Genomic DNA, 12,114 nt, shown 5'->3' with positions numbered 1-12,114 from the left:
AGACGCAGTTTATGAGCACGTCGTGGGATTGAGCTTCCCTGGTTTCTCTGTATGACCATGAACACCAAACTACACACAGAGAACAGAGGAGCTTGACAGACACACACTAAGTTATCTGAGAGTCCCATTTTCAGCTGCAGAGAACAATCACATCAGGGAAGTCGACGTGCAGGCTCAACATCAGCCTCTCAAGCCAACTCTCTGGTAAAATAGGGGCAACGTATGGTTCCAGCACCTATGTAACACATATTTGTCACGGGGACTGTGGCTTACGGCCACACCGCCCTGAACACGCCCGATCTCGTCCGAACTCGGAAGCCAAGCAGGGTCGGGCCTGGTTAGTACTTGGATGGGAGACCGCTTGGGAATACCAGGTGCTGTAAGCATTTTTCTCTCTTGTCTTCTCTTCTCTCTGCATGTCTTTTGTTGAAACATCTGTTGATCACCCTGTGATCCATCTTGCTGATCCTGGATCTGCTAAGGTGTCCCAGGTCATGGTTGCCTTTGATCCTCATACATTTAACTTTGTCCTGACAAAGGAGCAGTTCCAAAAAGTCAAACAGGGACTGCCTTTGCATTTGACGCAGTCAAACTGCATGCGCCTGGAGAAGCCAAAAGGCTTACAGCACCTGGTATTCCCAGGCGGTCTCCCCATCCAAGTACTAACCAGGCCCGATTCTGCTTAGCTTCTGAGATAAAACTCTGGCTTTTAGTCTGCGAAAAGAGAGTGAAAGTGAACTCCACTTTGAGATGGCTCTGGGATTGGGCCGACTGGGAGAATTGCTTGAAAAAAACCTCTACACCCAATGAGCGGTCAGAACAAAGCCTCAAGACCCCTAGTCTTTTGCACAGAGTAAAAGACAAAGCAGCCATTGAATAGGGCCCGATTGTTCCTACCTGGTCGGCCGAGGAGCCAGCGTCTCAACCAAGCAAAGCTCACCGTGGGGAAGGTGGCTATGCCAACTAGCCTGATGCACTGCTCCCGCAGTGTCAAATACTCGTACTCTGGTTTCTCTTCATAACGTACAAGTCTTTCGCCTTTTACTAAAGACTTCCGTGGAGAGCAGCATTAATGAGTTGTTTCTATTTTTGGAAGGCTTTACCTTTGCGGGTGAAGCCCATTCTGTCTGTGCAAAGGAAATCTTCTTGCTGTGCCAAGTGACTTCTCGGAGTAGAGTCACCTTATTTCTTGAGACCGTGCCCATGTTCAAAGCCTGGAGCGCTAAATTGTTGTTGTTTGAACGGTGCTCAGTGGAGCGGGCGGGAGTGCAAAGTTGTACCATCTGAAATGGCTGAAGAGTGCTCACTGCAGCGGGTGGGCGGAGTTGCAAAGTGACGCTTTGTAGGCAAAAAAAGAGCACCGCCACAAGTGCGCATTGTGCCAGGAAGGGCTCTCGGACGTGAAACAGTGGAGGGTTATCGCTTCTCGGCCTTTTGGCTAAGATCAAGTGTAGTATCTGTTCTTATCAGTTTAATATCTGATACGTCCTCTATATGAGGACTACGTATTAAATGGATTTTTAGGCACAGGGGTTGAAAAAGGGGCTTGCTCCGTTCACTCCACGCATCGACCCGGTACTGCAGTGCCGCCGGGAACGGTGCACTCTTCCCAACTCTTGTGAAATAACAAAACCAGCGGTACATGGTGGTAGTTTCAGGGAGCCATTGTATTCTGACTTCTAAAATGGAACTATAATCTTTAGAAAAGACGCAGTTTATGAGCACGTCGTGGGATTGAGCTTCCCTGGTTTCTCTGTATGACCATGAACACCAAACTACACACAGAGAACAGAGGAGCTTGACAGACACACACTAAGTTATCTGAGAGTCCCATTTTCAGCTGCAGAGAACAATCACATCAGGGAAGTCGACGTGCAGGCTCAACATCAGCCTCTCAAGCCAACTCTCTGGTAAAATAGGGGCAACGTATGGTTCCAGCACCTATGTAACACATATTTGTCACGGGGACTGTGGCTTACGGCCACACCGCCCTGAACACGCCCGATCTCGTCCGAACTCGGAAGCCAAGCAGGGTCGGGCCTGGTTAGTACTTGGATGGGAGACCGCTTGGGAATACCAGGTGCTGTAAGCATTTTTCTCTCTTGTCTTCTCTTCTCTCTGCATGTCTTTTGTTGAAACATCTGTTGATCACCCTGTGATCCATCTTGCTGATCCTGGATCTGCTAAGGTGTCCCAGGTCATGGTTGCCTTTGATCCTCATACATTTAACTTTGTCCTGACAAAGGAGCAGTTCCAAAAAGTCAAACAGGGACTGCCTTTGCATTTGACGCAGTCAAACTGCATGCGCCTGGAGAAGCCAAAAGGCTTACAGCACCTGGTATTCCCAGGCGGTCTCCCCATCCAAGTACTAACCAGGCCCGATTCTGCTTAGCTTCTGAGATAAAACTCTGGCTTTTAGTCTGCGAAAAGAGAGTGAAAGTGAACTCCACTTTGAGATGGCTCTGGGATTGGGCCGACTGGGAGAATTGCTTGAAAAAAACCTCTACACCCAATGAGCGGTCAGAACAAAGCCTCAAGACCCCTAGTCTTTTGCACAGAGTAAAAGACAAAGCAGCCATTGAATAGGGCCCGATTGTTCCTACCTGGTCGGCCGAGGAGCCAGCGTCTCAACCAAGCAAAGCTCACCGTGGGGAAGGTGGCTATGCCAACTAGCCTGATGCACTGCTCCCGCAGTGTCAAATACTCGTACTCTGGTTTCTCTTCATAACGTACAAGTCTTTCGCCTTTTACTAAAGACTTCCGTGGAGAGCAGCATTAATGAGTTGTTTCTATTTTTGGAAGGCTTTACCTTTGCGGGTGAAGCCCATTCTGTCTGTGCAAAGGAAATCTTCTTGCTGTGCCAAGTGACTTCTCGGAGTAGAGTCACCTTATTTCTTGAGACCGTGCCCATGTTCAAAGCCTGGGGCGCTAAATTGTTGTTGTTTGAACGGTGCTCAGTGGAGCGGGCGGGAGTGCAAAGTTGTACCATCTGAAATGGCTGAAGAGTGCTCACTGCAGCGGGTGGGCGGAGGTGCAAAGTGACGCTTTGTAGGCAAAAAAAGAGCACCGCCACAAGTGCGCATTGTGCCAGGAAGGGCTCTCGGACGTGAAACAGTGGAGGGTTATCGCTTCTCGGCCTTTTGGCTAAGATCAAGTGTAGTATCTGTTCTTATCAGTTTAATATCTGATACGTCCTCTATATGAGGACTACATATTAAATGGATTTTTAGGCACAGGGGTTGAAAAAGGGGCTTGCTCCGTTCACTCCACGCATCGACCCGGTACTGCAGTGCCGCCGGGAACGGTGCACTCTTCCCACCTCTTGTGAAATAACAAAACCAGCGGTACATGGTGGTAGTTTCAGGGAGCCATTGTATTCTGACTTCTAAAATGGAACTATAATCTTTAGAAAAGACGCAGTTTATGAGCACGTCGTGGGATTGAGCTTCCCTGGTTTCTCTGTATGACCATGAACACCAAACTACACACAGAGAACAGAGGAGCTTGACAGACACACACTAATTTATCTGAGAGTCCCATTTTCAGCTGCAGAGAACAATCACATCAGGGAAGTCGACGTGCAGGCTCAACATCAGCCTCTCAAGCCAACTCTCTGGTAAAATAGGGGCAACGTATGGTTCCAGCACCTATGTAACACATATTTGTCACGGGGACTGTGGCTTACGGCCACACCGCCCTGAACACGCCCGATCTCGTCCGAACTCGGAAGCCAAGCAGGGTCGGGCCTGGTTAGTACTTGGATGGGAGACCGCTTGGGAATACCAGGTGCTGTAAGCATTTTTCTCTCTTCTCTTCTCTTCTCTTCTCTCTGCATGTCTTTTGTTGAAACATCTGTTGATCACCCTGTGATCCATCTTGCTGATCCTGGATCTGCTAAGGTGTCCCAGGTCATGGTTGCCTTTGATCCTCATACATTTAACTTTGTCCTGACAAAGGAGCAGTTCCAAAAAGTCAAACAGGGACTGCCTTTGCATTTGACGCAGTCAAACTGCATGCGCCTGGAGAAGCCAAAAGGCTTACAGCACCTGGTATTCCCAGGCGGTCTCCCCATCCAAGTACTAACCAGGCCCGACTCTGCTTAGCTTCTGAGATAAAACTCTGGCTTTTAGTCTGCGAAAAGAGAGTGAAAGTGAACTCCACTTTGAGATGGCTCTGGGATTGGGCCGACTGGGAGAATTGCTTGAAAAAAACCTCTACACCCAATGAGCGGTCAGAACAAAGCCTCAAGACCCCTAGTCTTTTGCACAGAGTAAAAGACAAAGCAGCCATTGAATAGGGCCCGATTGTTCCTACCTGGTCGGCCGAGGAGCCAGCGTCTCAACCAAGCAAAGCTCACCGTGGGGAAGGTGGCTATGCCAACTAGCCTGATGCACTGCTCCCGCAGTGTCAAATACTCGTACTCTGGTTTCTCTTCATAACGTACAAGTCTTTCGCCTTTTACTAAAGACTTCCGTGGAGAGCAGCATTAATGAGTTGTTTCTATTTTTGGAAGGCTTTACCTTTGCGGGTGAAGCCCATTCTGTCTGTGCAAAGGAAATCTTCTTGCTGTGCCAAGTGACTTCTCGGAGTAGAGTCACCTTATTTCTTGAGACCGTGCCCATGTTCAAAGCCTGGAGCGCTAAATTGTTGTTGTTTGAACGGTGCTCAGTGGAGCGGGCGGGAGTGCAAAGTTGTACCATCTGAAATGGCTGAAGAGTGCTCACTGCAGCGGGTGGGCGGAGTTGCAAAGTGACGCTTTGTAGGCAAAAAAAGAGCACCGCCACAAGTGCGCATTGTGCCAGGAAGGGCTCTCGGACGTGAAACAGTGGAGGGTTATCGCTTCTCGGCCTTTTGGCTAAGATCAAGTGTAGTATCTGTTCTTATCAGTTTAATATCTGATACGTCCTCTATATGAGGACTACGTATTAAATGGATTTTTAGGCACAGGGGTTGAAAAAGGGGCTTGCTCCGTTCACTCCACGCATCGACCCGGTACTGCAGTGCCGCCGGGAACGGTGCACTCTTCCCAACTCTTGTGAAATAACAAAACCAGCGGTACATGGTGGTAGTTTCAGGGAGCCATTGTATTCTGACTTCTAAAATGGAACTATAATCTTTAGAAAAGACGCAGTTTATGAGCACGTCGTGGGATTGAGCTTCCCTGGTTTCTCTGTATGACCATGAACACCAAACTACACACAGAGAACAGAGGAGCTTGACAGACACACACTAAGTTATCTGAGAGTCCCATTTTCAGCTGCAGAGAACAATCACATCAGGGAAGTCGACGTGCAGGCTCAACATCAGCCTCTCAAGCCAACTCTCTGGTAAAATAGGGGCAACGTATGGTTCCAGCACCTATGTAACACATATTTGTCACGGGGACTGTGGCTTACGGCCACACCGCCCTGAACACGCCCGATCTCGTCCGAACTCGGAAGCCAAGCAGGGTCGGGCCTGGTTAGTACTTGGATGGGAGACCGCTTGGGAATACCAGGTGCTGTAAGCATTTTTCTCTCTTGTCTTCTCTTCTCTCTGCATGTCTTTTGTTGAAACATCTGTTGATCACCCTGTGATCCATCTTGCTGATCCTGGATCTGCTAAGGTGTCCCAGGTCATGGTTGCCTTTGATCCTCATACATTTAACTTTGTCCTGACAAAGGAGCAGTTCCAAAAAGTCAAACAGGGACTGCCTTTGCATTTGACGCAGTCAAACTGCATGCGCCTGGAGAAGCCAAAAGGCTTACAGCACCTGGTATTCCCAGGCGGTCTCCCCATCCAAGTACTAACCAGGCCCGACTCTGCTTAGCTTCTGAGATAAAACTCTGGCTTTTAGTCTGCGAAAAGAGAGTGAAAGTGAACTCCACTTTGAGATGGCTCTGGGATTGGGCCGACTGGGAGAATTGCTTGAAAAAAACCTCTACACCCAATGAGCGGTCAGAACAAAGCCTCAAGACCCCTAGTCTTTTGCACAGAGTAAAAGACAAAGCAGCCATTGAATAGGGCCCGATTGTTCCTACCTGGTCGGCCGAGGAGCCAGCGTCTCAACCAAGCAAAGCTCACCGTGGGGAAGGTGGCTATGCCAACTAGCCTGATGCACTGCTCCCGCAGTGTCAAATACTCGTACTCTGGTTTCTCTTCATAACGTACAAGTCTTTCGCCTTTTACTAAAGACTTCCGTGGAGAGCAGCATTAATGAGTTGTTTCTATTTTTGGAAGGCTTTACCTTTGCGGGTGAAGCCCATTCTGTCTGTGCAAAGGAAATCTTCTTGCTGTGCCAAGTGACTTCTCGGAGTAGAGTCACCTTATTTCTTGAGACCGTGCCCATGTTCAAAGCCTGGAGCGCTAAATTGTTGTTGTTTGAACGGTGCTCAGTGGAGCGGGCGGGAGTGCAAAGTTGTACCATCTGAAACGGCTGAAGAGTGCTCACTGCAGCGGGTGGGCGGAGGTGCAAAGTGACGCTTTGTAGGCAAAAAAAGAGCACCGCCACAAGTGCGCATTGTGCCAGGAAGGGCTCTCGGACGTGAAACAGTGGAGGGTTATCGCTTCTCGGCCTTTTGGCTAAGATCAAGTGTAGTATCTGTTCTTATCAGTTTAATATCTGATACGTCCTCTATATGAGGACTACATATTAAATGGATTTTTAGGCACAGGGGTTGAAAAAGGGGCTTGCTCCGTTCACTCCACGCATCGACCCGGTACTGCAGTGCCGCCGGGAACGGTGCACTCTTCCCAACTCTTGTGAAATAACAAAACCAGCGGTACATGGTGGTAGTTTCAGGGAGCCATTGTATTCTGACTTCTAAAATGGAACTATAATCTTTAGAAAAGACGCAGTTTATGAGCACGTCGTGGGATTGAGCTTCCCTGGTTTCTCTGTATGACCATGAACACCAAACTACACACAGAGAACAGAGGAGCTTGACAGACACACACTAAGTTATCTGAGAGTCCCATTTTCAGCTGCAGAGAACAATCACATCAGGGAAGTCGACGTGCAGGCTCAACATCAGCCTCTCAAGCCAACTCTCTGGTAAAATAGGGGCAACGTATGGTTCCAGCACCTATGTAACACATATTTGTCACGGGGACTGTGGCTTACGGCCACACCGCCCTGAACACGCCCGATCTCGTCCGAACTCGGAAGCCAAGCAGGGTCGGGCCTGGTTAGTACTTGGATGGGAGACCGCTTGGGAATACCAGGTGCTGTAAGCATTTTTCTCTCTTCTCTTCTCTTCTCTCTGCATGTCTTTTGTTGAAACATCTGTTGATCACCCTGTGATCCATCTTGCTGATCCTGGATCTGCTAAGGTGTCCCAGGTCATGGTTGCCTTTGATCCTCATACATTTAACTTTGTCCTGACAAAGGAGCAGTTCCAAAAAGTCAAACAGGGACTGCCTTTGCATTTGACGCAGTCAAACTGCATGCGCCTGGAGAAGCCAAAAGGCTTACAGCACCTGGTATTCCCAGGCGGTCTCCCCATCCAAGTACTAACCAGGCCCGACTCTGCTTAGCTTCTGAGATAAAACTCTGGCTTTTAGTCTGCGAAAAGAGAGTGAAAGTGAACTCCACTTTGAGATGGCTCTGGGATTGGGCCGACTGGGAGAATTGCTTGAAAAAAACCTCTACACCCAATGAGCGGTCAGAACAAAGCCTCAAGACCCCTAGTCTTTTGCACAGAGTAAAAGACAAAGCAGCCATTGAATAGGGCCCGATTGTTCCTACCTGGTCGGCCGAGGAGCCAGCGTCTCAACCAAGCAAAGCTCACCGTGGGGAAGGTGGCTATGCCAACTAGCCTGATGCACTGCTCCCGCAGTGTCAAATACTCGTACTCTGGTTTCTCTTCATAACGTACAAGTCTTTCGCCTTTTACTAAAGACTTCCGTGGAGAGCAGCATTAATGAGTTGTTTCTATTTTTGGAAGGCTTTACCTTTGCGGGTGAAGCCCATTCTGTCTGTGCAAAGGAAATCTTCTTGCTGTGCCAAGTGACTTCTCGGAGTAGAGTCACCTTATTTCTTGAGACCGTGCCCATGTTCAAAGCCTGGAGCGCTAAATTGTTGTTGTTTGAACGGTGCTCAGTGGAGCGGGCGGGAGTGCAAAGTTGTACCATCTGAAACGGCTGAAGAGTGCTCACTGCAGCGGGTGGGCGGAGGTGCAAAGTGACGCTTTGTAGGCAAAAAAAGAGCACCGCCACAAGTGCGCATTGTGCCAGGAAGGGCTCTCGGACGTGAAACAGTGGAGGGTTATCGCTTCTCGGCCTTTTGGCTAAGATCAAGTGTAGTATCTGTTCTTATCAGTTTAATATCTGATACGTCCTCTATATGAGGACTACATATTAAATGGATTTTTAGGCACAGGGGTTGAAAAAGGGGCTTGCTCCGTTCACTCCACGCATCGACCCGGTACTGCAGTGCCGCCGGGAACGGTGCACTCTTCCCAACTCTTGTGAAATAACAAAACCAGCGGTACATGGTGGTAGTTTCAGGGAGCCATTGTATTCTGACTTCTAAAATGGAACTATAATCTTTAGAAAAGACGCAGTTTATGAGCACGTCGTGGGATTGAGCTTCCCTGGTTTCTCTGTATGACCATGAACACCAAACTACACACAGAGAACAGAGGAGCTTGACAGACACACACTAAGTTATCTGAGAGTCCCATTTTCAGCTGCAGAGAACAATCACATCAGGGAAGTCGACGTGCAGGCTCAACATCAGCCTCTCAAGCCAACTCTCTGGTAAAATAGGGGCAACGTATGGTTCCAGCACCTATGTAACACATATTTGTCACGGGGACTGTGGCTTACGGCCACACCGCCCTGAACACGCCCGATCTCGTCCGAACTCGGAAGCCAAGCAGGGTCGGGCCTGGTTAGTACTTGGATGGGAGACAGCTTGGGAATACCAGGTGCTGTAAGCATTTTTCTCTCTTCTCTTCTCTTCTCTCTGCATGTCTTTTGTTGAAACATCTGTTGATCACCCTGTGATCCATCTTGCTGATCCTGGATCTGCTAAGGTGTCCCAGGTCATGGTTGCCTTTGATCCTCATACATTTAACTTTGTCCTGACAAAGGAGCAGTTCCAAAAAGTCAAACAGGGACTGCCTTTGCATTTGACGCAGTCAAACTGCATGCGCCTGGAGAAGCCAAAAGGCTTACAGCACCTGGTATTCCCAGGCGGTCTCCCCATCCAAGTACTAACCAGGCCCGACTCTGCTTAGCTTCTGAGATAAAACTCTGGCTTTTAGTCTGCGAAAAGAGAGTGAAAGTGAACTCCACTTTGAGATGGCTCTGGGATTGGGCCGACTGGGAGAATTGCTTGAAAAAAACCTCTACACCCAATGAGCGGTCAGAACAAAGCCTCAAGACCCCTAGTCTTTTGCACAGAGTAAAAGACAAAGCAGCCATTGAATAGGGCCCGATTGTTCCTACCTGGTCGGCCGAGGAGCCAGCGTCTCAACCAAGCAAAGCTCACCGTGGGGAAGGTGGCTATGCCAACTAGCCTGATGCACTGCTCCCGCAGTGTCAAATACTCGTACTCTGGTTTCTCTTCATAACGTACAAGTCTTTCGCCTTTTACTAAAGACTTCCGTGGAGAGCAGCATTAATGAGTTGTTTCTATTTTTGGAAGGCTTTACCTTTGCGGGTGAAGCCCATTCTGTCTGTGCAAAGGAAATCTTCTTGCTGTGCCAAGTGACTTCTCGGAGTAGAGTCACCTTATTTCTTGAGACCGTGCCCATGTTCAAAGCCTGGAGCGCTAAATTGTTGTTGTTTGAACGGTGCTCAGTGGAGCGGGCGGGAGTGCAAAGTTGTACCATCTGAAACGGCTGAAGAGTGCTCACTGCAGCGGGTGGGCGGAGGTGCAAAGTGACGCTTTGTAGGCAAAAAAAGAGCACCGCCACAAGTGCGCATTGTGCCAGGAAGGGCTCTCGGACGTGAAACAGTGGAGGGTTATCGCTTCTCGGCCTTTTGGCTAAGATCAAGTGTAGTATCTGTTCTTATCAGTTTAATATCTGATACGTCCTCTATATGAGGACTACATATTAAATGGATTTTTAGGCACAGGGGTTGAAAAAGGGGCTTGCTCCGTTCACTCCACGCATCGACCCGGTACTGCAGTGCCGCCGGGAACGGTGCACTCTTCCCAACTCTTGTGAAATAACAAAACCAGCGGTACATGGTGGTAGTTTCAGGGAGCCATTGTATTCTGACTTCTAAAATGGAACTATAATCTTTAGAAAAGACGCAGTTTATGAGCACGTCGTGGGATTGAGCTTCCCTGGTTTCTCTGTATGACCATGAACACCAAACTACACACAGAGAACAGAGGAGCTTGACAGACACACACTAAGTTATCTGAGAGTCCCATTTTCAGCTGCAGAGAACAATCACATCAGGGAAGTCGACGTGCAGGCTCAACATCAGCCTCTCAAGCCAACTCTCTGGTAAAATAGGGGCAACGTATGGTTCCAGCACCTATGTAACACATATTTGTCACGGGGACTGTGGCTTACGGCCACACCGCCCTGAACACGCCCGATCTCGTCCGAACTCGGAAGCCAAGCAGGGTCGGGCCTGGTTAGTACTTGGATGGGAGACCGCTTGGGAATACCAGGTGCTGTAAGCATTTTTCTCTCTTCTCTTCTCTTCTCTCTGCATGTCTTTTGTTGAAACATCTGTTGATCACCCTGTGATCCATCTTGCTGATCCTGGATCTGCTAAGGTGTCCCAGGTCATGGTTGCCTTTGATCCTCATACATTTAACTTTGTCCTGACAAAGGAGCAGTTCCAAAAAGTCAAACAGGGACTGCCTTTGCATTTGACGCAGTCAAACTGCATGCGCCTGGAGAAGCCAAAAGGCTTACAGCACCTGGTATTCCCAGGCGGTCTCCCCATCCAAGTACTAACCAGGCCCGACTCTGCTTAGCTTCTGAGATAAAACTCTGGCTTTTAGTCTGCGAAAAGAGAGTGAAAGTGAACTCCACTTTGAGATGGCTCTGGGATTGGGCCGACTGGGAGAATTGCTTGAAAAAAACCTCTACACCCAATGAGCGGTCAGAACAAAGCCTCAAGACCCCTAGTCTTTTGCACAGAGTAAAAGACAAAGCAGCCATTGAATAGGGCCCGATTGTTCCTACCTGGTCGGCCGAGGAGCCAGCGTCTCAACCAAGCAAAGCTCACCGTGGGGAAGGTGGCTATGCCAACTAGCCTGATGCACTGCTCCCGCAGTGTCAAATACTCGTACTCTGGTTTCTCTTCATAACGTACAAGTCTTTCGCCTTTTACTAAAGACTTCCGTGGAGAGCAGCATTAATGAGTTGTTTCTATTTTTGGAAGGCTTTACCTTTGCGGGTGAAGCCCATTCTGTCTGTGCAAAGGAAATCTTCTTGCTGTGCCAAGTGACTTCTCGGAGTAGAGTCACCTTATTTCTTGAGACCGTGCCCATGTTCAAAGCCTGGAGCGCTAAATTGTTGTTGTTTGAACGGTGCTCAGTGGAGCGGGCGGGAGTGCAAAGTTGTACCATCTGAAACGGCTGAAGAGTGCTCACTGCAGCGGGTGGGCGGAGGTGCAAAGTGACGCTTTGTAGGCAAAAAAAGAGCACCGCCACAAGTGCGCATTGTGCCAGGAAGGGCTCTCGGACGTGAAACAGTGGAGGGTTATCGCTTCTCGGCCTTTTGGCTAAGATCAAGTGTAGTATCTGTTCTTATCAGTTTAATATCTGATACGTCCTCTATATGAGGACTACATATTAAATGGATTTTTAGGCACAGGGGTTGAAAAAGGGGCTTGCTCCGTTCACTCCACGCATCGACCCGGTACTGCAGTGCCGCCGGGAACGGTGCACTCTTCCCAACTCTTGTGAAATAACAAAACCAGCGGTACATGGTGGTAGTTTCAGGGAGCCATTGTATTCTGACTTCTAAAATGGAACTATAATCTTTAGAAAAGACGCAGTTTATGAGCACGTCGTGGGATTGAGCTTCCCTGGTTTCTCTGTATGACCATGAACACCAAACTACACACAGAGAACAGAGGAGCTTGACAGACACACACTAAGTTATCTGAGAGTCCCATTTTCAGCTGCAGAGAACAATCACATCAGGGAAGTCGACG

The 12,114-nt window shown here is 48.8% G+C and overlaps 21 non-coding genes across 21 annotated transcripts; all 21 read left to right on the top strand.

Annotated features, from left to right (window-relative positions):
* The first annotated feature begins 267 nt into the window (after positions 1-267).
* LOC142401648 (5S ribosomal RNA) lies at positions 268-386 on the top strand. The gene has a single exon (XR_012773175.1). It is a non-coding gene; the product is annotated as a 5S ribosomal RNA (ribosomal RNA).
* A 614-nt stretch (positions 387-1,000) lies between these two features.
* LOC142372482 (U5 spliceosomal RNA) lies at positions 1,001-1,113 on the top strand. The gene has a single exon (XR_012768252.1). It is a non-coding gene; the product is annotated as a U5 spliceosomal RNA (small nuclear RNA).
* A 305-nt stretch (positions 1,114-1,418) lies between these two features.
* On the top strand, positions 1,419-1,609 carry LOC142368453 (U2 spliceosomal RNA). Its single transcript, XR_012767354.1, has one exon. It is a non-coding gene; the product is annotated as a U2 spliceosomal RNA (small nuclear RNA).
* Positions 1,610-1,973: 364 nt separating this feature from the next.
* LOC142401633 (5S ribosomal RNA) lies at positions 1,974-2,092 on the top strand. Its single transcript, XR_012773171.1, has one exon. It is a non-coding gene; the product is annotated as a 5S ribosomal RNA (ribosomal RNA).
* A 614-nt stretch (positions 2,093-2,706) lies between these two features.
* On the top strand, positions 2,707-2,819 carry LOC142372476 (U5 spliceosomal RNA). The gene has a single exon (XR_012768251.1). It is a non-coding gene; the product is annotated as a U5 spliceosomal RNA (small nuclear RNA).
* Positions 2,820-3,124: 305 nt separating this feature from the next.
* On the top strand, positions 3,125-3,315 carry LOC142367309 (U2 spliceosomal RNA). The gene has a single exon (XR_012767069.1). It is a non-coding gene; the product is annotated as a U2 spliceosomal RNA (small nuclear RNA).
* Positions 3,316-3,679: 364 nt separating this feature from the next.
* LOC142401625 (5S ribosomal RNA) lies at positions 3,680-3,798 on the top strand. Its single transcript, XR_012773170.1, has one exon. It is a non-coding gene; the product is annotated as a 5S ribosomal RNA (ribosomal RNA).
* Positions 3,799-4,417: 619 nt separating this feature from the next.
* Positions 4,418-4,530, top strand: LOC142372469 (U5 spliceosomal RNA). Its single transcript, XR_012768250.1, has one exon. It is a non-coding gene; the product is annotated as a U5 spliceosomal RNA (small nuclear RNA).
* A 305-nt stretch (positions 4,531-4,835) lies between these two features.
* On the top strand, positions 4,836-5,026 carry LOC142368450 (U2 spliceosomal RNA). Its single transcript, XR_012767353.1, has one exon. It is a non-coding gene; the product is annotated as a U2 spliceosomal RNA (small nuclear RNA).
* A 364-nt stretch (positions 5,027-5,390) lies between these two features.
* On the top strand, positions 5,391-5,509 carry LOC142401617 (5S ribosomal RNA). Its single transcript, XR_012773168.1, has one exon. It is a non-coding gene; the product is annotated as a 5S ribosomal RNA (ribosomal RNA).
* A 614-nt stretch (positions 5,510-6,123) lies between these two features.
* Positions 6,124-6,236, top strand: LOC142372464 (U5 spliceosomal RNA). Its single transcript, XR_012768249.1, has one exon. It is a non-coding gene; the product is annotated as a U5 spliceosomal RNA (small nuclear RNA).
* A 305-nt stretch (positions 6,237-6,541) lies between these two features.
* Positions 6,542-6,732, top strand: LOC142367303 (U2 spliceosomal RNA). Its single transcript, XR_012767068.1, has one exon. It is a non-coding gene; the product is annotated as a U2 spliceosomal RNA (small nuclear RNA).
* A 364-nt stretch (positions 6,733-7,096) lies between these two features.
* LOC142401612 (5S ribosomal RNA) lies at positions 7,097-7,215 on the top strand. The gene has a single exon (XR_012773167.1). It is a non-coding gene; the product is annotated as a 5S ribosomal RNA (ribosomal RNA).
* Positions 7,216-7,829: 614 nt separating this feature from the next.
* LOC142372459 (U5 spliceosomal RNA) lies at positions 7,830-7,942 on the top strand. Its single transcript, XR_012768248.1, has one exon. It is a non-coding gene; the product is annotated as a U5 spliceosomal RNA (small nuclear RNA).
* Positions 7,943-8,247: 305 nt separating this feature from the next.
* Positions 8,248-8,438, top strand: LOC142367296 (U2 spliceosomal RNA). Its single transcript, XR_012767067.1, has one exon. It is a non-coding gene; the product is annotated as a U2 spliceosomal RNA (small nuclear RNA).
* A 364-nt stretch (positions 8,439-8,802) lies between these two features.
* LOC142401049 (5S ribosomal RNA) lies at positions 8,803-8,921 on the top strand. The gene has a single exon (XR_012773056.1). It is a non-coding gene; the product is annotated as a 5S ribosomal RNA (ribosomal RNA).
* A 614-nt stretch (positions 8,922-9,535) lies between these two features.
* On the top strand, positions 9,536-9,648 carry LOC142372452 (U5 spliceosomal RNA). The gene has a single exon (XR_012768247.1). It is a non-coding gene; the product is annotated as a U5 spliceosomal RNA (small nuclear RNA).
* Positions 9,649-9,953: 305 nt separating this feature from the next.
* Positions 9,954-10,144, top strand: LOC142367289 (U2 spliceosomal RNA). Its single transcript, XR_012767066.1, has one exon. It is a non-coding gene; the product is annotated as a U2 spliceosomal RNA (small nuclear RNA).
* Positions 10,145-10,508: 364 nt separating this feature from the next.
* Positions 10,509-10,627, top strand: LOC142401605 (5S ribosomal RNA). Its single transcript, XR_012773165.1, has one exon. It is a non-coding gene; the product is annotated as a 5S ribosomal RNA (ribosomal RNA).
* A 614-nt stretch (positions 10,628-11,241) lies between these two features.
* LOC142372447 (U5 spliceosomal RNA) lies at positions 11,242-11,354 on the top strand. Its single transcript, XR_012768246.1, has one exon. It is a non-coding gene; the product is annotated as a U5 spliceosomal RNA (small nuclear RNA).
* A 305-nt stretch (positions 11,355-11,659) lies between these two features.
* On the top strand, positions 11,660-11,850 carry LOC142367282 (U2 spliceosomal RNA). Its single transcript, XR_012767065.1, has one exon. It is a non-coding gene; the product is annotated as a U2 spliceosomal RNA (small nuclear RNA).
* The last annotated feature ends 264 nt before the right edge of the window (positions 11,851-12,114 follow it).

This window comes from Odontesthes bonariensis, chromosome 2 (genome assembly GCF_027942865.1).
Source record: "Odontesthes bonariensis isolate fOdoBon6 chromosome 2, fOdoBon6.hap1, whole genome shotgun sequence".
NCBI lineage: Eukaryota > Metazoa > Chordata > Actinopteri > Atheriniformes > Atherinopsidae > Odontesthes > Odontesthes bonariensis.
This window is presented reverse-complemented; position numbering and strand designations above follow the sequence as displayed.